Source organism: Lygodium microphyllum, chromosome 11 (genome assembly GCF_053477565.2).
Source record: "Lygodium microphyllum isolate KBCC chromosome 11, Lygodium_microphyllum_v1.1.10, whole genome shotgun sequence".
Taxonomy (NCBI): domain Eukaryota; kingdom Viridiplantae; phylum Streptophyta; class Polypodiopsida; order Schizaeales; family Lygodiaceae; genus Lygodium; species Lygodium microphyllum.
Window position 1 is genome coordinate 160024595 of NC_141145.1, and position 21493 is coordinate 160046087.

A 21493-nucleotide genomic window follows, 5' to 3' on the forward strand; every position below is an offset into this window, starting at 1 on the left:
TGTTGCACAGATACTAGGTGATACTTGGTACCAAAAATTTTCCTAAGACCTTTTATTAGCCATAAGTGTCAGTTGGTGACACTAGGGATTTGACTTTTAATGTACTTACTATCAATCCGAGGGCCAAAAAAGATTCAAAAACACTTGGAAGATAAATTGGCCTAGTCATTTAATTGTTGGCTAGTCAAACCGATTTTTTGGTACTAAAATAATTATAAATTGATTTTGAATTTTTAAAATTTTAAAGCTGAAAATTAATTAATAATGCTGAAAATTTGATTTTGGAAGACTGCCACTTGCCACACTTGCCAATGCAAGCTAGTGGAGGCTATTGAGAGAGAGAGAGAGAGAGAGAGAGAGAGAGAGAGAGAGGGGGATCATTCTTGGTTGAATTCAGTCGTGAAGAACCTGTAGTTGCAAGTTGCCATCAGTTTTAGGCCATTTCCAACCAATCATGAGCAAATCTGGAGCAAGCGATAGCAGCCAAGGGATCCTCTCAGCTGGGTGACAGCCTAGGACAGCAAGCAACAACCATTATGGGCTTCTTTAATTGCTAGCGACAATTTTTGTAGTTGTCAATACAAGGCAGCAGCTGTTTTTGGCTGAAATCAAGCCACTTCTCACAAAGAATTTTCAAATTTTCTCTCTTCTCAGTGTTCTCTCTCATTTTCCAACCATTTTCCAATCTTGCTTTGAAGATCTCAACATTCTACTCCTTGGAGACCGAGAGATTGTATTTTTATCTGCTGTAAACCATAATTTACAACAAAAATTAGGGTTTGACAACCACATCAAGAAGCGTGCCAAGAGATTGAAGCCTTAAGACTTGAATTTTCAAGGTTGAGATTTCTCAACAAGATTCAAGTGTAATTTGGGGCGAATTTCATTTCCTAAGAAGTCAGTGAAGGCCAATTACCCAAGCAAATCTAGGGCAAATCAATTTCAAAACTTGCTGGTCATTACTAACAACAAGGGGTTTTCCCAAGAAGTTAGTGAAGGTCAATCACACGAGCAAATCGAGGGCAAATCAATTTGAAAACTTGCTGGTCATTATTAGCAGCAAGGGGTTTTTGGATTGTGAAAGGGATTGAAAAAATCCAATTGTATTCAAATTCAATTGCAACTAAAGATGAAGAAATATCAAAAGGGGCACCATGGGACAAGTACAAATGCATGGCCAACATGGTAGTGCCAAGCCATGGGAATATGGACACTAGGGTATTCATGCAAATGCAAATATGGGACAGCAAGGATACTTTGGAGGTAGCACCATTTTTCATACAATGGTTGGTCAAGGACCGCATACAGGAATGTATGGCATGAATCCCTATGGTATGCAACAGCCAATGCATGGTTCTCAACACCCAATGTGTCCGGGTATATCAAGTGAAATGCACAATCCCATGTATGGCAGCATAGGCACATGATGCTTGGGGCACAAAGTGGGCCATACGGAAATGTTTCTACACCCCCTAGGACTGTTGGAGAATAAGAATTTATTGCTGGTCATGTAAATGTATCTAATAGTGCTGGTTATCATGGAAACACAACAAGTACACCTTTTTTCAACAACATATTTATGACAATTTGACTCCCATAGACCCGGCAAAGGACTATGATGAGGGTGGAAAAAGTGTGAAGTTTGAACCTTTCAGCGGCGCACAAGAGAGGCTGAAAGCTCTCACTTTCACACAACAATTTGATGAAGCCTGTTCGGGAGGCAACTTTATGCACGCATCTAAAATTGGTAAGGCAACCACATTTTTGAAGGGAAATGCATTAGAGTGGTAGTCTACACTTCTTATTCAAGGAAGAGCACCTACCACTTGGGTTAAGTTCAAGCAAATGTTTGCTTCAAACTGGTTGAAAAGCACCTTTAAAGTGAACATAATGATAGCATGGAACCAGTTAGATACAAAAGATTGCAAGAACTTGGACCAATACAATAAGAAGTTTTGGGATACTTTGCTGCCCGTTACTTCTTACTAGTCTGTTCCCCTTCATGAGCAAGTGGAGAAGTATGTATGTGGTTTGCCAGAGGGAATTCAAGATTTTTGGATTAAATCCACTATTTCCAGCATGTCACAGCTTGTGGAAACTGCTACTACATCTAATACATTGTTGCATGGAAAGGATACAGGGTTGCAAGACAGTGATGTCAAGTCCAATGTCAAAGAGGTAAAGGCTGAGAAAAAGGGCAAATCTGAAAATAAAGCTGAAAATTAGGATAGAAAAGAAAATCTGGGAAAAATGATGCACATCGTAAGGAACTCATGGCTACAAATAAATGCTTTATTTGGAAGCACGAGGGGCATATGGCAAGGAGCTATCCTAATTAACAGAGAGCTATAAGAATGATAGCAAGGGAAAGAACAGCAAAATCTCAGTAATTTTAGTGTCTGATGTAGTGGCAGATAAGCCCAAGGATGCTAGCATTGAGCTTTGCAATGCATGGGGCAAAATTAGAGATCAGCATGTACTTATTTTCCTTGATCCAAGAGCACAATTAAACTTTATCTCTATTGACATGGCTACCCGTCAAAGCATCAAAGAGGATAAGATAGGGCCCACAGGTGAGATCGATATGGCATGCAAGGGATATGCAATGCTTGTCACTCCTATCATTGGAAATCTTTGTTTGCACATTCAAAGTTATGTGGACAATGAAGAGTTCTTTTTTGCACCTTTGGAAGGATGTGATGTCTTGCTTGGGATGCCTTGGTGCCATTGTGTACATGCTGTAGTGACGAGAGAGGCACGAAGATCGAGACAGCAAGTGTTCGTTGCATGCGAAGAGATAGAGAGACTGAGAGAGAGAAGAGTAGAGAGTATACATGTTTTTAGGTACAATGACGAGTGTGTACCTTTAGGTTTTTAGATAGATATAAATGTGTAAGTACAAGTGCTAAGAGTGTGTTCACACCCGAGCACATCTAAAAGCACAAGGTCTTTATTCCCAACAACATCCCACCTAAGTGCAATGTGCCTTAAGAGGAGAAAAGAATCAACTAAGTCTAGTATGTACAAAGCTGAAATACATATATCTATCCAACTCCCATCATCTGTCGCAGCAATGAGCAAACCGCTCTGCTGGAAGACCCTTCGTAAAAAGATCTATAGGATTATCATCTATATGCACTTTGACAAGCTCAATGCTCTTGCTGTCAAGTACATCTCTAATGAAGTGATGCTTCACCTGTATATGCTTTGTCTTTGCATGAAAGACACGATTCCGTGCTAGCATGATAGCACTCTGACTATCACAATGGAGAACAGGTAACTCTATGATGCCAAGCTCTCCCACCAGACGGAAAAGCCATAAAGCCTCCTTACATGCCTCAATGGCAGCCACATACTCTGCCTCTGTAGTAGACAATGCAACACACTTTTATAGCCTGGAGATCCAAGAGACTGCTCCTGTGAAAGTAAACACATACCCAAAAGTGGATTTTCTACAATCCGCATAACCAGTATAGTCTGCATCTGTAAAGACAACAACAGATGCCTTCTGCTTTCCAAAGCAAATGCACTCCTTCTTTGTGCCTTTAAGGTATCTCATAATACATTTCATTGCATCCCAATACTTCTTGCCAGGGATTGCCATGTATCTGCTAACCACTCCCACTACAAAGGCAATGTCAGGACGTGTAGCAACCATAGCATACATCAAATTGCCAACAGTTGAAGCATATGGTATCTTGGCCATTTCAGCCTTCTCATCATCAGATGTCGAGCTGTCCTCTGCACTAAGTTTCACATATGGAGGCAATGGAACCCCAATTGTTTCTCCTCCCCCCCCCCCCTCCATATTGAAACGCTGCAAAACCTTGGAGATATACTCTTGCTGAGATAGAGAGAGTAAGCCTTTCGACTTATCTCTGAGTATTTGCATGCCGAGAATGTGATTTGCATCACCAAGATCCTTCATGTGAAAGCTGCCATGAAGACTTTGCTTCACTGAGTCCAAGGTATGAGTATCCCTGGCAGCAATCAGCATGTCATCAACATACAAAACCAAGATAATTAGACTGCCATCTACTGCCTTCTTGGTATACACGCAATGATCCACTTGACTTCTATGAAAGCCTTGAGATTGCATGAATATATTAAACTTATGATACCATTCTCTTGGTGCTTATTTCAGCCCATACAAACTCCTTTTGAGTTTACATACTATCTTTTCTTTCCCTTTTTCAACAAACCCTTCAGGCTAATGTATATATATGTCTTCATGCAAATCACCGTGTAAAAATGTAGTCTTTACATTCATCTATATGAGTTCCATATCCTCAACTACAGCCAAGCCCAAAATGGTTCTCAATGTAGTCATCTTGACTACAGAAGAGAAAATCTCATCAAAGTCAATTCCTTGCTCCTGCTTGTACCCCTTTGCAACCAATCTTGCTTTGTACTTTAGTGAGTAACCAGATGTGACCATCTTGTAAACCCATTTACATGGAAGTATTTTCTACCCTTTAAGCAACTGCACCAAGTCCAAAGTGCCATTTTTCTCAAGAGATTCCATCTCTAACAACATGGCTTTATACCATTTCTTGCTGTCCTGTCTGTCCATTGCTTCCTTGAAGCAAGACGGTTCACCACAGTCGGTCAACATGACATAATCAACCACATTGTTTGCACCAGGAACAAATCTGTCAGATTGTCTAATAGCCCTAGACGATCTCCTAACCCAATGGTCATTGTTTGCTGGCTGTTTCTGCAAATTTCCATTTTCAACATGCTGTCCTGGCATTTCAGCTTGCAAATCAACATTAACAGCTTGTTGTCCCGGCTGTTCCTACACATGTAGTGGCTCATTATCATGGGCAATAGCTGGCTGATCATTTCCAGCATCGTTTTATGCATTTACAAGTTTATTTACAACAGGTATTTGCTGCTGTACAGGGGACACATTTTGCTGTCCAAAAGGTATTTCTTCCTGGAATACAACCCTACGAACCTCCTCAATCTTTTCGGGCTGTTTATGTATGCGATCTTCCCAGAAGATAACATCATTGCTACGTACTACTTTCCTTTTCTTGGGATCCCACAATCTATACCCCATTACACCCTTGTCACCATATCCTAGGAAAATACATTTACAGGACTTTGGCTCAAGTTTGCTGCGTTTTTCTTTACAAATATGCACAAAAGCCTCGCAGCCAAACACTTTCAGATGAGCATATGAAGGTCGCTTGCCCAACCCCCCCCCCCAAAAGACTTGTTTGGTGACCGATTAATTAAGTGAACGGTTGTCATAACAACCTCTGCCCAAAAACCATGGGGTAATGCAGCATGAGACAGCATTGTACGCACCTTATCCTGTATGGTCCAATTCATACACTCTGCAACTCCATTTTGGGGTGGATTATGAGGGGCAGTGAGCTCCCTCTTTATCCCTTTGCTATCACAAATGCCTAAAAGGCCTTGGACACATATTCCCCACCATTGTTAGAGCGAAGACACTTAAGTGTCTTATTAGTCTGATTTTCAGCCAATGCCAAGAATTTTTTAAATATATCTAGCACTTCATCCTTGTTACGAATAGGGTAAACCCATACCTTCCGTGTAGAATCATCGACAAAGGTGACAATATTTCTTTCTCCCTAAAGATAATCCTAGCATCTGACATACATCTAAATATACTAACTCTAGAGGAGAAGATTTTAGTGAAATAGACTTTTTATGGGACGTATGTGCATGTTTGTCATAAATACAATGATCACAATGCTCAAAATCAGCATAACGAAGACAAGGCAAGTAACCCAAACGAGAAAGCACTTTCATTCCTGTTTGACTCGTATGTCCTAACCGGCCATACCACAAAGAAACACTTGGCTGCTTGGTCACGGCAGCAACATGGTCACACACACTAGATACATGAAGTGGATACAAAGTATCACTCTTACAACCTCTGGCAATAACCCTAGATCCCTTACAGATCTTCCATTTTCCATCACCAAAGGTGGTATAAAAACCATCATCATCTAGCTGCCCTGTGCTAATCAAGATCTTCTTGAGCTAAGGTACATGCCATACATGCTAAAGTGTGAAGACAGAGCCATGCTAAAACTGCAACTGCACACTGCCAATACCTGCAATGTCACATGCATAGTTGTCTCCAAGATGGACAACACCATGTTAACCCCCTGTATAGTCAGAGAACCACTCACGATGAGGAGTAACATAAAAGGAAGCACCTAAATCAACAATCTAGATATGAATGTCATCATCTATATTTACAAGTAAAGCATGTGCACCAAAGTGTGAAGAGACTAAGAGTACGTCACTCCCACTATCACTGTCATGATCGACTATATTCACCTCTTCAATTTTGATACTGCTCTTCTTAAGCTGACTGTCTTTCTTCTCTTCCTTGCAATCATTTGTCTTCTTGCCCTTTCCTTTCTCTTTCTTACATTTGTAGCAGTCATGTTTAAAGTGACCCTTCTTGCCACAATGATGGCATTCAACATCTTTGCCAAGTGATTTACTGCGTCCCTTGCTATCATATTTACCTTTTTGTTGTGATCTGCCCCCTAGTATGCAAAGCACTGGAAGACTTACTGGATACATTGTTATGCCAATTCACTTCTTTCATAAGTAGAGCACTCTCTACATCAGCATACAAAAGGATCATAGAATTACTCATAGCAGTCCTGAATGTATCCCAACTCTCTGATAGAGTGCAAAGCAAGAAAGTAGCCTTAAATTCCTCATCAATCATTAACTTTAAGGCAACCAGCTGGCTGAAAATGGAGTTAAACTCACTCAAATGAGTAGACATTGCTGTACCCTCTTTCATATGCAAATCCATAAGCTTTTTAAGCCAATACACTTTGCTTGCAGCACTCTTCTGTGCATGCAGTTCTTCCAGTCGAGTCCATACAGCATATACAGAATCCAAACCTTCAATGTTAAACAACAAGGCATCAGAAATCGATAGCTTGATGGTTGAGCGTGGAAGCTCATTTAATTCATCCCAATTTTCCTGTTCAATGTCTGTGAGCTTTGCCCCTTTGGTTTTAATCGGCCTTGCTTGCTTCTTTTGCAACAGGATATTGTAGCGTTGTTTTTGCCAAACTGCAAAGTTATGTGCTCCCTCAAGCTTCTCTATGTGCATTCAGATTACTGCTGTCATTGCTGCCAGCCATGATTTTCAACCCAAATGTGACCAAAAAACAGCAAATGCAGGCCCAAAATTGTGACCCAAGTGACCAAGGTACAAATAAGTACCAACCAGCAATAAATAACCACGTAGAAGCACAGATTTCAGATCTATAATTAAATTTTCAGAAGCACCAAACCATGTGCTACAGCATTATCCAACTGATTACAGCTGTTCCAAGGGCATATGCATCACATTACATGAGAAATCCCAAATTTTAGCTGCAATTTTTGTTGTACATGTACCCATGGGCATAAAATTTGACACGCGCGGTCAAAAGAAGCCCAAAATTTTGTGCTCAAAGCTTCAAACACACATCTGCATTTTCTCTGTCATGCATAGAACAGGCCAATTTTGCCAAAATAGAGCAATTTCAGCAAAACCCCCAAATTTTACCAAGTGTTGATGTCCAAATTGCATGGAATTCAACCTGCATGTACATAAAATGACCAAATGCTGCACAGATTTTGCCCAAACTGCAAAAGCCCCAAATTTCACGGGGTCCAATGTACATCAATGTCAAAAAATTAGGTAAATTTCAGCCCAATTTGTGCCATGTACATGAAAAGCCCCAAATGTCAGGGACAAAATGTCACAAATTCCTGCAATTTCTGAGACAAATTTGCTTGTCCTGCATCATATTCCCCAAATCTGGAAAAAGCCCCAAATTTTCTAGACCACAATTGCGCAATTCTGACATTTTGTGCCTGGCGCACGATACCCTATAAAGAAAGGGAGGTAGAAGTTGATTTTTTTAAAAACAACTAATTTTTTTAAAATGTGACGGGTCCGTTGACCCCATGCAGATTGCCGACTAGACGTCGCCTGCGCCTACCCACCACGGACCCGTCATCGCATGCGCCTACCCGCCACAAGCCCTTCGTCGCGACTGCTGCCCAACACACTAGCGCCTAATCGCTGCTCCCTGAAAACGTCACTTGCGGGCGTCGCTTGTGCTGCCCGTTGGTCCCGTTCGTGAGCCCCGTTGCTACTCATCACGCCCATTGGTCCACGCTAGACCTGTTGTCGCCTGTTGGACCTGCCGTGATCCTATCTGCCTCAACCGACTGCTCGACTGTGACAACTGCTCATCAAGTCCATCTGGAACTCCTACAACACCTGAGCTATCTTTTGCCCTCTGATACTAGATTGTAGTGACGAGAGAGGCACGAAGATCGAGATAGCAGGTGTTCATTGCGTGCGGAGAGACAAAGAGTGAGAGAGAGCAAAGTAGAGTGTGCACGTTTTTAGGTACAATGACAAGTGTGTACCTTTAGGCTTTTAGATAGATAAATATGTGTAAGTACAAGTGCTAAGGGTGTGTTCCCACTCAAGCACATTTAAAGGCATGAGGCCTTTATTCCCAACACATGCAGTTGTTGATACTCATGATAAAATTGTGACCCTTTATTATAGATGCAAAGTTCATACTTTGGATGTAAACTTGAAAGGGGAATTTGTCCCTATGGTATCTGCTTCTGCTATTTTCAAAGCAATGAGAAATCATCTTTCAACTTGCTTGGTTTTCACTAAAGATAAAAGTGATGATGAAAATGTTGGGAATGTGACTCAATTGGATAAAGATTGAATGTCATTTCTGAAAATGAATATTGATTGCTTTTCTCAATCACTTCCCAAGGCAACTACCGCCTAAAAAACCCGAGGATCATGACATAGACTTAATCCCCAACAGTAGCCCTCCTAACAAGCCACCTTTTAGAGTTAGTGCAGCCCAACAAGAGGAGATTGAGTCAAGTGAATGAGCTGTTAGAGAAAGGGGGCTGATTCAGCCGAGCTCACCTCCATTTTGTTCACCAATGCTTCTAGTGCCAAAAAAAAGAATGGGCCGTGGCACATGTGCATTGATTATCGTATGTTGAATAAAATCATGACAAAGAACAAATTCTCAATCCCTAGGAACAATAACATATTGGATAGATTGCAAGGGGCAACCATTTTCAATTGTATAGATTTGAAAAGTGGATACCATCAGATTCAGATTAGGCCTAAAGATGTATCTAAGACAGCTTTCCAAACATCTTTTGATTTATATCAGTTTCTTGTCATGCCATTTGGGCTTACTTATGCTCCTGCCACATTCAATAGAATGATGAATCACATTTTTTGGCACCACAGGGCATTTGTAGATACTTTCTTCAATGACATGATTGTCTTTTCGAAGAATGAGACCGAGCATTGGAAGCACTTAGCAATAGTATTCAATGAGTTGTGTAAGCATTAGTTGTTAATAAATGACAAGAAAAGTTAATTTTTCTTATATGAGATCCACTTTTTGGGACACATTGTATCAGTTGATGGCATTCGGATGGATCCTTCAAAAGTTGAGGCAATTCATTCATGGTCACATCTTAGGAATGTTCATGAGATTCACAGCTTTATGGGAAACTTTGCTAAAATTGCTTCTCCATTGCGTACTTTGCAAAAGAAGAATGTGCCTTTTAGATAGACAGCAATGGAAATTTCAGCTTTTGATATGTTGAATGAAAAAATTACTTCAAACCCTGTGCTTGTGTTGATTGATCTCATAAAGTCATTTGTTGTGCACTGTGATACATGTGGAAACAGCATTGGGACTGTTTTAATGCAAGATGGCCATGTAGTTGCTTATGGAAGTCATGTTCTCCATGGTATAGAGAGGAATTTACAAGTCTCTGAGAGAGCTCTTGGCTGTAATTCATGCACTATTTACGTGGAAACACTATTTGTTAGGGGCTGATTTCATAGTGCAAACAAATCATCAAACATTGAGGTACTTTCTAACACAGATGAAGTTGTCAGATAAGCATATGAGATGGGAAAAAGAATGTAGTGGTTGATCCATTGTCACGTAAGCCTGAGTTATCAGTTCTCAGCATGGTTTACCACACTAAGTTGAATGCCATGAGAGATCAATATGTTGTTGATTCAAACTTTGGAAATGTATATAATCGGCTTTGCAATGGCCAAAGGCAAAAGCACTTTATGCTTAGAGAGGGTATTTTAACAATGCATGGACAGCTGTGTGTTACAAAGCAATTGAAGGCCAAGGTAATGACTGAATCATGCTCCTCCTTATGCAAGGCATTGAGATATTGATGCCTCAGTTAAGACAATGGAGCACTTCAACAGTTTGTCAAGACATGTATTGTGTGCCAGAAAGTGAAGTATGATAGGTAGAAGATATTGGATTTATTGCAACCCTTGTGTCTCAAGGATGTAAAATTTTGAGATGCTTAAATCTTGCCAATAACATTTGATTAAATTATTAAAGGTTGTTTACCACATGTAATCCACATGGCAATTATTTCATGGTAACAGGCCAAGAACCCCAAGGGTACATTGAGTATCAAAGGCAAAAGTTGTGATAAGTTATGCCAGCTTGGCTTTGGGGATCAATTGGTGTCAATTTTAATCCTAGCATAGTTGTTTGGCCAATAAGTGGCTGTGGTGACACTAGGGACTAGCGTTAATTAATTAATTAATGTTGGTCTAAGGGTCGTTAGGGATCACTCCGGGTTGCAAATGGCTTGGCCAATTTAATTATCAATGGGCACATTTTATTTTGGGCAAGGTTAGAAGCGCTGAAATTAATTTTCAGAATTATATAATTCTAAAAATTAATTAGAAGGCTAGATAATGCTGAAAATGGGTTTAGAAGACTACCACTTGGCAAAAATGCCCATGCAAGACTCAAAAACGTTTTTGGGGGCTAGAAAGAGGGATTCGGTTCATTTTTTCAGCCTGAAAGAGAAAGGAAGGAGATGCTACTAATCTAATTTGCAATCATTGGAGGCAGAAGAAGACCAAATTGGAGCAAGCAACAGCAATTGTAGCCCTTCCAAGAGCTAGCGACAACAATTTGGGGCCTCCTGAGCAGCTACTGACAGCAGTAAATATTGTCTGGTACACACAGCAATCAAAATTCAAACTTTTTCACGTGGAAATCAAAAATTTCTCTCTCTTCTAGCATTCTCTCAACTTCTCTTGCCTTTACTCAATCATATACAACATTTCTTAGCCATTTAGAGCAGATCTCAATCATATTTGGTAGACATTAGGAGGATTTCTAATGTAAACCCTCAATTTCTACAAAAATTAGTGTTTGACAATCACCTCGAAACCCGCGCCAATAGGAGAAGGCATCTTACACTAAATTCAGCACCCTAAATTTGTGTAATTGTTAGAGAATTCAGATGCCAACCCATTCATTGTAAATCGGGGTAACATTTGGCCAATTTGTGGTTCCAATTGTACAAGTACTGAGTGAAAAATCAAAGGGCAATTGGCCTGAATTACTTACTGATTGTTATTACAACAAGGGGCTTTTGGAACAACACAAGAGATTGTGGAATCTCAACTTGTACTCATTCCATTAGCAATAAAAGTTAAAGAAATACTGAAAGGGGCGCCAGTTTTGGGGCCAACAGGATGTCCAATGTCCAAGATTATTAAGGTAAATTGTATATTTCAATTTATGTTAATTTACTAATTGTTGTACTTTAGTGCTTAATCAGGGAATTACTACCTTCTCCAAGAAGGAAGGCTGGTTTCATGGTTCTATTGCCGAGATACCACTCAATCCCTTGATTTAGTGGGCTCAAGGCACCTTTTGCAAGTCAAAGCTTTGTGCTAGTGTTGATTTTTGCTCTCGGCTAAGAAATTAGAACAATATGTCCTCATACAATGAGATGGAATCAAGCAATGATGATGCCTCTCGGTATAAACATTCACATGGGAATGAAAGAAATGCAATGCTTGACATTGGACAAGGCTCAAACCATGGGCAACAAGCTGAAAATGTTGTTGTTGGGCAAGATGTAAAGCATTCAAGGCATAATGACACTAATGACCAATAAAGTGAAAAGAAATTTGATGACCAGTTTAAGAATCGGATGAGGACAGCAACAAATCTCTTTGCTGAATTGGCAAAGGATCCTCAGTTCACCCAATTTTTGAATACTCCGAAGAAGGACAACAAGGGCAAGAAAAAGAAGTCATCTTCTACACCTTCGGGACAACAAGGTGTACCGAAGGCAATGCCAAAGCCTTCACTTAAAGGTCTCAAAGATACTAATGAAACAAAACAATTGGTACCTACGGGGCAAGAAATGCAAATGCAAGGCCATCATAGAAGTGCCAATCCAATGGATTTTGGACAGCCAGACATGTATGCTACGATGGGGCAGCCAAGAAACTTTGGTGATAGCACGATTTTTCATACTATGGTTGAACAGGGACCACATATAAAAAAGAAGTCATCTTCTACACCTTCGAGACAACAAGATGCACCAAAGGCAATGCCAAAGCCTTCACTTAAAGCTCTCAAAGATACTAATGAAGCAAAACAATTGGTACCTACGGGGCAAGGAATGCAAATGCAAGGCCATCATAGAAGTGCCAATCCAATGGATTTTGGACAACCGGACATGTATGCTACGATAGGGCAGCCAAGATACTTTGGTGGTAGCACGATTTTTCATACTATGGTTGGACAAGGACCATATATGGGAATGTATGGCACAAATCCCTATGGTATACAGTAGCCAATGCATGATGTGCAAGGCCCAATGTATTGGAGTATGCCTGGAAATATCAAAACCCTATGTATGGCAGCATTGGCTTAATGCCTAGGGCACAAAGTAGCATGTTTGATAATGCATCTGCACCCCGAATGCTTATGGGACTCAAGGAATGAATGTTGGTCATACAAATGCTCCGTTTGGTGTTGATTAAATTCAGCAAATGCACTCTTTTTGCAACAACCAATGTATGGCAACTTGACACCCAAAGGGACAAGCAAATGTTTGCACCAAATTAGTTGACAAGTACCATTGAGGTGGACATCATGACAGCTTGGAATAAACTGGATGCTAAGGAATGTAAGAATTTGTAGCAATATAATAAGAAGTTTTCTCTTCTTATCGCCCCATATCCCTTCATGAGTAAGTTAAAAAATATGTTTGTGGGCTGCCCAAAGGAATTAGGGATTTTTACACTGAATCCACCATGTCTAGCATGTCTCAGCTCATTGACATCACTGCTACAGCAGACACTTTTCTGCGTGGAAAGGATTTGGGCTTCCTAGAGAGCAGGAAGAAGCTAAATAAAAAGTTGTTTAAGGTTGAGAAAAGGAGTAGATCTGAAAATCAGCATGAAAAGAGGCCAAAACAACAAAGAAAGGGCTCAAAAACGTTGGTACGAGTAGGGAATTGATGGCTGTAAATAAATGCTTCATTTGTGAACAGGAGGATCACATTGCAAGAATGTCCCAATAGGCAGCAAGCTGAAAAATCAGAAAATCAAAGAGATCTTAAGGAAAAGAAGCTTGGACATTGTGTTTAATGAACTACATGAGCATAGGCTGGTTATCAATGACAAGAAAAGTGAATTCTTTTAGCATGAAATCCACTTTTTGCAAAACTTGCCAATGCAAGTAGAAAAAACATTTAGGAGTCTGTTGGAAGCCAATTCCAAACATTATGAGAGAGGAGGCTATTAGAGAGCAAGGACATGCTACTAATGTGATTTGCAGCCACTAGGGACCAATCCTACAGCAGGTAACAGCAGTTTGGAGCCCTCTAAGTGCAAGTGACAACAGCCCAAGGTTCTACTGGTGCAAGTGACAACATATAGGAAGAGGCAACAGCCTTTTTGGTGGTCCTAAGTTGTAACTGACAACTTCCACGGCTGTTTGAGCAAGGCAACGGCAATTTTTCAACCTTTCTTGTGATAAAACTCTAAATTTTTTATCTTACAACATTCTCACTCATCCTACTATCATCTCAAAAGTTATCTCGACAAAATCCAACCATTTGAGTCATCAAAGGTGGAGATTTTGAAGAATCTCTGCTATAAACCACCTTGGGATGCTTAGAAATAAGGACCTAAAACTTGAATTCCAACAATTAAAATTAAGGAATTTCATTGAGATTCAAGAGACCAGCCAATCATATTAAATTTGGGACTTAATTTGTCTTTCAAGAAGCAAAGGAAGCCCAATCCCCAAGCAAACCAAGGGGCAAATTGGTTTGAAGGCTCGTTGGTCATTAATGACAACAAGTAACACTTGGATTAGTGAAAAAGATCAAAGAATCGCACTTATCTCCATCCATTTGCAATAAAAGCTAAAGAAATACCACAAGGGGCACTAGCTTTTGCCAACAAGTTATCCATTGTCAAAGATGAAAGTGATAAAGTATGCATTTCAATTTATCTGAATTAATTACTTCTTGTTATTACTATTAAATCGGATTATTATCACCCTATCCAAGGAGAAAGCCTGGTTTCACCAAGGTCCAAGTCTCATTCCGATCCATGCTCTCAAGCTTCTTTTCCATGAACTCTCACCATTGGGGATGCTTTAGAGCCCCCTGCTAACTCTTCTACTCAAAACACACTATATAATCTAGCATAAGACACTAGGTGCAAGCCAAGTAAAATCTTCTAGGACCCTCCAAAGTGAAATATGATTGAAGGATCCTTGAATACCACATGGTATGCTAGTACTTACGGGGTAATGGGTCTCATGGAGGAGGCATGGGAGTTGAAGTGCCTCTATAAGTGGATCAAGAGCTAGTAGTAGACCCAACTCAAACGGCACTATCTTCAATCTGGAAGGTGAAGAGATCAGCTCAAAGGACACTGCTCTCAGGCTAGGGGATGAGCCCATTTGGCTCTATGGCTAAGAAGCAAGTTTGATGTCGAGTCCCTTTTATTTGTGGATATGGCTTGTATTGTGTCTTGTGTACAAGTTGGATACTTGGGAGACATTTCAAAGAAGCAACCAATCAATAGGTAGGTCCCATTGAGTTGCCTCCACCTTCGAGCCGAAGAAACCTTCTAACCCAACTACTACTCATCAGTCACCTTCAATGGAACCAACCTCCCCCCTTAGAGAGGGTGGTAATAGTTGTAATAGCCCAATTAATCCATAATTACAAGCAAACAAAACATATAAAGTAAAATGCACACTTCACCACTTAATCTTAGACAATGAACAACCTGTTGGCCCCAAAAATTAGTGCCGCTTGCCGTATTTCTTTATCTTTTATTACAAACAAATAGATACCTTGAGATTCTTCAATCTCCTTTGCTAATCCAAGTACTCTTGCTGTCATAAATGACCAGCAAACCTTCAAACCAATTAACCCCTTGGTTTGCTCAAGGATTGGCCTTCAATTATGCTCCTTTGGTGACAAATTCAACCGCAAAAGTTTACTAGCTAAATAGCCACTTAAATCTCCTGAAATTGCCCCAACTTCAATGATTGAAATTCAAGTCTTTGGGCCTTCAATTTTTTAGCATGCTTTGAGAGCTGGCTATCGAACCCTAATTTCCGCTATAAATTAGGATCTACACCAAAAGATTAGTCAAAATCACCACTTCCAATGGCTAATCTTGCTAGAAATTACTAAGGAAGAATGACAATAGGCTAGAGGATGAGAGAGTGTGTTGAGGAGAGAGAGAATTCTAATTTCTATCGCAAAGTAGTAAAATCTGTTGTTGTCCTATTTGGACAACTCCAAAAGCTATCGCTACCAAGGGGTGCTCTAATACAGCCACCTACTACCCACAGTCATCGCCTACTCCAACAAGGAGTGTGGATGTTATCACCTACAACTATGGAGCTCCTGAAGGCTACGAACTGCTTCCAACAACCTAGTGACCTTTTCCTTCTGTGTGTGCATGCGCGCGCAAAAACCTTTCTCACTTGCGTGGGCAAGTTTTGCCAAGTGAGCCAAAATCCAATTTTCAACATTATTAGATTAATCTTCAAAATATTGGTTCTGAAAATTAATTGAATAATTATGTATGGCTCAGAATAATAATCTAACTAGCCAAGAATTAAACAGCTAAGCCAATTAGTATTAATTAATTAATTAATGTCAATTCCATAGAGTCACCACTAACACTTATGGCTAATTAAATGTTCAGGCCAAACTCTGACACCAAGTACCACCTCATGCTTGTCTAGTATAGCTTGTTACAACTTTTACCTTTCTCACCAACTAATCTCTCTAAGTTGTCCCACATTGTGAAATAACTAACATGCACCTCACATGTACAAGTCATGTTTACACATTTAATTAACTCTTTAATCAAATGATAAGCAAAGCAAACCTCTCCCTCCATCAGAACCTGTCAGATTATGAGTGACAGATAATGCATGATAGTAACTATGGAGGAGGAGTACCTAATAAATAAGCAAAAATAATGTCGTCAATGATGTCAGGTTGGCTAACATTTAATGTTGGTCAACCAGCAATAAATGCTAAAGTGATCATCATAAAATGCTAGATAAAATGTCTAAATAATCTAGGAAATGTCCTAGTGCCCTAGCCCAATGTGAAACCAGCCTTCCTTCTTGGAATGGGTGGTGCTAACCTGATCTAAGAGTTAATTACAACAATAAATCAATGCACATAAAATAAAATACACACTTAACCATAACATTCTTGGACAGTAGACTCCCTGTTGGCCCCAAAACTGACGCCCCTTGCGGTATTTCTTTAGCTTCATTCAATTGGAAGGAGTACAACTTGAGATTCTTCAATCTCCTCCTACTAACCAATTGCTCTTGCTGTCATAAATGACCAGCAAGCCTTTTGGGTCATTTGCCCCTTGATTCACCCAAGACTTCTTCTTCGATTTGACCCTTGGCTAGCCAAAATGCTGCCCCAAATCAATTCGGGATGGGTTGGCTCCTGAAATCCCTTGATAATCTTCAATTATCAGCTGCTGATTTCAATCCCTTGAGCCTTCAATCCCTGGCACGGATCCCAATGTGGCTGCTAAACCCTAATTTCTGCTGTAAATTAGGGTTTACTGCAAAAATTACAAATCAACCTACCAAAAATGACTGAGATCTCCTCTGGGCGGCTAAGAATTACTGAGAATGACTGAGCATAGGCTGAAGGAGATGAGAGAATGCTGTAGAGAGAGAAAATTCTGAGGTTTGTCGCAAAGAACTGATCAAAATCAGCTGATGCCCTGCTGTACCAACCCTAAACGGATACACCAACAACAATAGGAGCATCAGAGACTGTGATCTTCAGGAGAAAGTGCATCAGCAGCAATTGCCAGCTTCCCAAGGTCAAGAATATGCAATCTCCATCACCAAAATGGTCTCCAATGGCTGGGAAATGGCCCCAAAAGCTGGCAGCAACAGTCCAACCCCTCTTTCCACCAGCTCCAAAATGAAAAAACGAGATTTTCCTATCCCTTCAGCCCTATTTAGCCTTTCCCCCACTTGCATGGAAATTTTTGCCAAGTGGCAACTTTCTTAATCCATTTTCAGCAATTTCCAGTCATTTAATTAATTCAGCCCTTAATCCATGCCCAAAAATTTGACCTTGCCCATCCAAAAATTAATTGGCTAGGCCATTTGCAACCCAAAGTGGTCCCATGCATTAATTGACCCTTGGACAAGCATTAATCCATTAATTAATGCCTAGTCCCTAGTGTCACCACTGACACTTAATGGTCAATTAATAGTTCTAGGGACAAACTGACACCAAAATTCACCTAGAATCTAACAAATGTTACTTGTTACAACTTTTGCCTTTGACACCCATCTTTTTCACAGGGTCCTTGGGCCTTCAACTATAAAAAAGTAGCTTGCACCTCACATGTGCAATACATGTGCATCTTTTAATTGCACATTTGATTAATCCTTTAATCAAATGTCAATTAAACATAAGCAAAGCATCAAATTTTCACGTCCTCGTGACACACTGATATGCACAGACTCAACCATGAACTAACATATATATCAACACCCTCTCTCAAATCATGGGTGATCTGATACAATACAACATACAATGATTATGTCCCGTCATAGTACATACAACAAGGACTACCAGAGTAGAAACGTGGATACCCAAGCAGTGGATGCGCACGCCCACGGTGCCTCAAAGAGAATATGACGTCAATGTCAATTGTATCATTGCCTAAAAACAGAGAAAAATCATAGCAGCTCTCAATATCTGTCAACAATCTCTCACAATAGCATACAAGACCAGCTTGTCTTGTCAAACATGCCTCTGAACATATGTGACCATGGATTCCCACCGCCAAAGTATCCCCTCATGTGAGCACAAACTAAGAGCCAATCTTGCTCTCCAACTCATCGTGAACCTAGATGTCAATCCCAACTCCAAGATTTAAACCTGCCTAGCTTCGATCAATGCGTCAAGAAAACCCCTCTTGGGAACTTATGCACCAGTATATCTGTAGAGCTAAGGCTCTCCGACCCCATCTCATCACACTCTCACACTCCCTCTCTGGCGCACTAGAGAGTTGTGAGAGATGATCGCATCAACTATATTAGCAACCTAGGAGGGAGGCCCCGACAACCATCGTTGGGGCCACATAGCTTGAGCCTAAACCTAGAACTAGAGATGAGGAAGACTCACCAAGAGAGGCGTTACCATTGTCCGCTCCTCCTCCGGCCGTAAAGTTGCTAATGTCCCTTCTTGTCACAATAATAGCACTGAGACTTCTTCTTCCGTCTTATGGCACCACTCTCTGAAACCAGAATATTTGAAGCAACAAGAGATAGCATCCTCACAGAAACCTAAACCTGAACATAGCAAGTCTCCAACATAACACTCATATATAAGTAAAGAATGCCAACATGCTGACCATCAAGAGGAGATGCCGAAGGAGCCATGATGAGGGAGAGACAAAGAGGATGAAGAATGACAAGGGATCTTCACGTAGAAACGTATGCCCAAAAATACAAACTCACAAGGTTTGCACGAGTTCAAAGCAGTAAAGAAAGCACATAGAGAAAAGATCAACAGGAACCAAAGTGTAGTGATTAGAACAAGACAACTGGATGTACATAAACCCTCTGTAAAGCTGAGTAGTGTATCACAAAGAAAAAAAACGGACCAAACACAACCAAAAAATAGCTTGAAACCTATTGGCCAGCCCTACACAAAAGCAAACATGCAAAATGCAAATATTGATTAGTAAAACACAGATAATAGCTAGATTAAATGCAGTCAACCTGCAGGAAAACAGGCTGCCTCAGCCTACTATCCCCAAAACGCAGATTTGGAAGGGTCAATAACAAGTCCCCAACCCTGAAACAACCCCGAAAATCTGTGAACCCAGATGGCAGACTGCAAAACACTAAGAAAAGAACAGAAAAACAAGCCAAAAATTAGTAGAGGAAGGTCATCCAAGCTGTAAATCCGTCGTGGCAGTCAGAACACATCCAAACAGTAGACAAAAAGTCAAAACTCAAACCTGAAACAGTGTAAAACAGCAGTAGGAACAATGATCCTGCAATCTGATACCATGTCAGAAGTGGATGCAGTGATGGAAGACTCAACTATGAACTGACATATCTGCGAACATCTTCAATCCCATGCACCTTGTCTACAATTGCATTTTCAGTCTGACTGCTGGCATCAGCTATTGCACCCCTTCCACCACCTCTACTGCCAAGTGACAGGCTGCACCTCTACTGCCAAGTGACAGGCTGCAGCCACTTCTCCTACCAGACAGACTCCATGATAGTCTACAGCTTCACATCTGCCCATCCATGCTACTGCCCTAATCAGACAAGTGTCAGTACAGCTGTGTTTTTACTACAGATCTGCTCACACTGCTGCTGCCCTATTCTTGGATATCTTTGTCAGCCCATCTCAGCTCCAACTAGTGTTTACAAGCCTTGCACTGTCTCCAATGGATGTCACTCTCCAACTACTGCCTCAGCCCACTCCCACAAGAGCGATCAGCTGTTGGACACCTCTGCCTTTGAGCATCTTGTACACTCTTTCATTCATTTACAGCATGCATTCATTACTTCAGAGTTATCTTTCTTCTCTATTTGTGTTTTTGCATTTTGCGCTTTTGCACTTTTGTCCAAGTTATTGTGTTTTAGTCAAGTTCATACATTCTATGTTTTCTATGTGCCAACCTTAACATATCTTCACACCCTTCTCTTGGAAAAGAATGGATCTTAGTTAGTGGAATCTCTAGGGAGGGCACGTGATCTATCCTTGAGATATCTCTTTGTGCCTTTTAAGGAGTGGTGTAGATGATGATATCTTTCAATTCATCCATGCCTTGAGGTCTAGCATGATGGAGAGACTTGAAAATATTGCATAGCTATTATCATCATGCGAGCTATTTGTGAACTCTTTCCAGCTCTAAATTATTGCGGTACATCTTCCAACCTACAAGATCATACCCTGACTAGATGCTTGAATCTTGTGGCACGAGTCTAACTTTCTTGCGTGAGAGATCCGTATATAGCAAGCCTTGCTTGGATGTACGTGTCTAACTTAAAAACTATCACCTTCCTTTGAAACTCAAATGTCTCAAACCAACTTGATTTAGTGTGTACAAGGGGAAAAGCCAAGAGCCACCCACACATGCCCCAAATTATGTGCCCAAATTCATTTCAAAAATTGCCATCACCAACTCACCTGCCATACAATAGAACTATGATAAACCTACAAATTGGATACATCTCTACCAAGATACTTAAGCCCCATTCCATCCCCTAGTCCAAGTCCCACGTCAGAACAGCCATGATCCAACTTTTTGCCACAATCACAATATCACATCACCTCTCCTTTGGATATGCACAGGTCTGTCAATGGGGTAGGTATGCTACAAAGACACAATGTCCTCATTCGGTACATACATTCTCCCCCTCGCCCCCCCCCCCCCAAAAAAAAAGCAGCAGTTACTCCTTAGCTAAAGGGAAGAAGCTGCTATTGGATAGTCTGCAACCCCGTACGAAGTTTTGGACCATCTCTCTCTCCTACCCCTTGCATGAGTCACACTAAAGAGGATGCATTGAATTAAGTGGCCTATCCACCATTAAACAGCAAATCAACTTCATTATATGTGAACACGTAGTAGCATGTAAGCACATGTTATTCACTCTGCCATTAAACAACATTTCAGCTACAATGCATGCAAACACATGGACTCTAGAAACATTCGAAGGACCAAACGAAGAGCATGAAGAATTGGACCATGAAATCATAGAGGGCATGGACATCGGTAGCAATCAGCTAATAATAAATCAATGGCATTCTAATCAACAAACGCAGTCCACTGCTAATCTATCAATCAGTCGATAAATATGTGCATCCGTTCTTAGGCAGATTCTGTTCCATAAATGGTCGATCTGCTTATGTACTCTCTGTGAGCCTGTAAGCAAGATGGTGCGTGCAATCTAAAATTTTTAAAACGTCGAGTACGGTGAGTGTGTATACGTTTGCACGCCGGCCATATCGTACAATGGTTCAGCTCACAGAACTTATTCGATATTAACAACCCTTTTATCACGTAATCGAT

At 40.6% G+C, this 21493-nt stretch overlaps 1 protein-coding gene across 4 annotated transcripts in view; it reads right to left on the reverse strand.

The window, feature by feature from the left end:
* The window catches only part of LOC148029580 (uncharacterized), a 32351-nt gene that overhangs the window by 10366 nt on the left and 492 nt on the right, over nucleotides 1-21493 (reverse strand). The window lies entirely within an intron of this gene.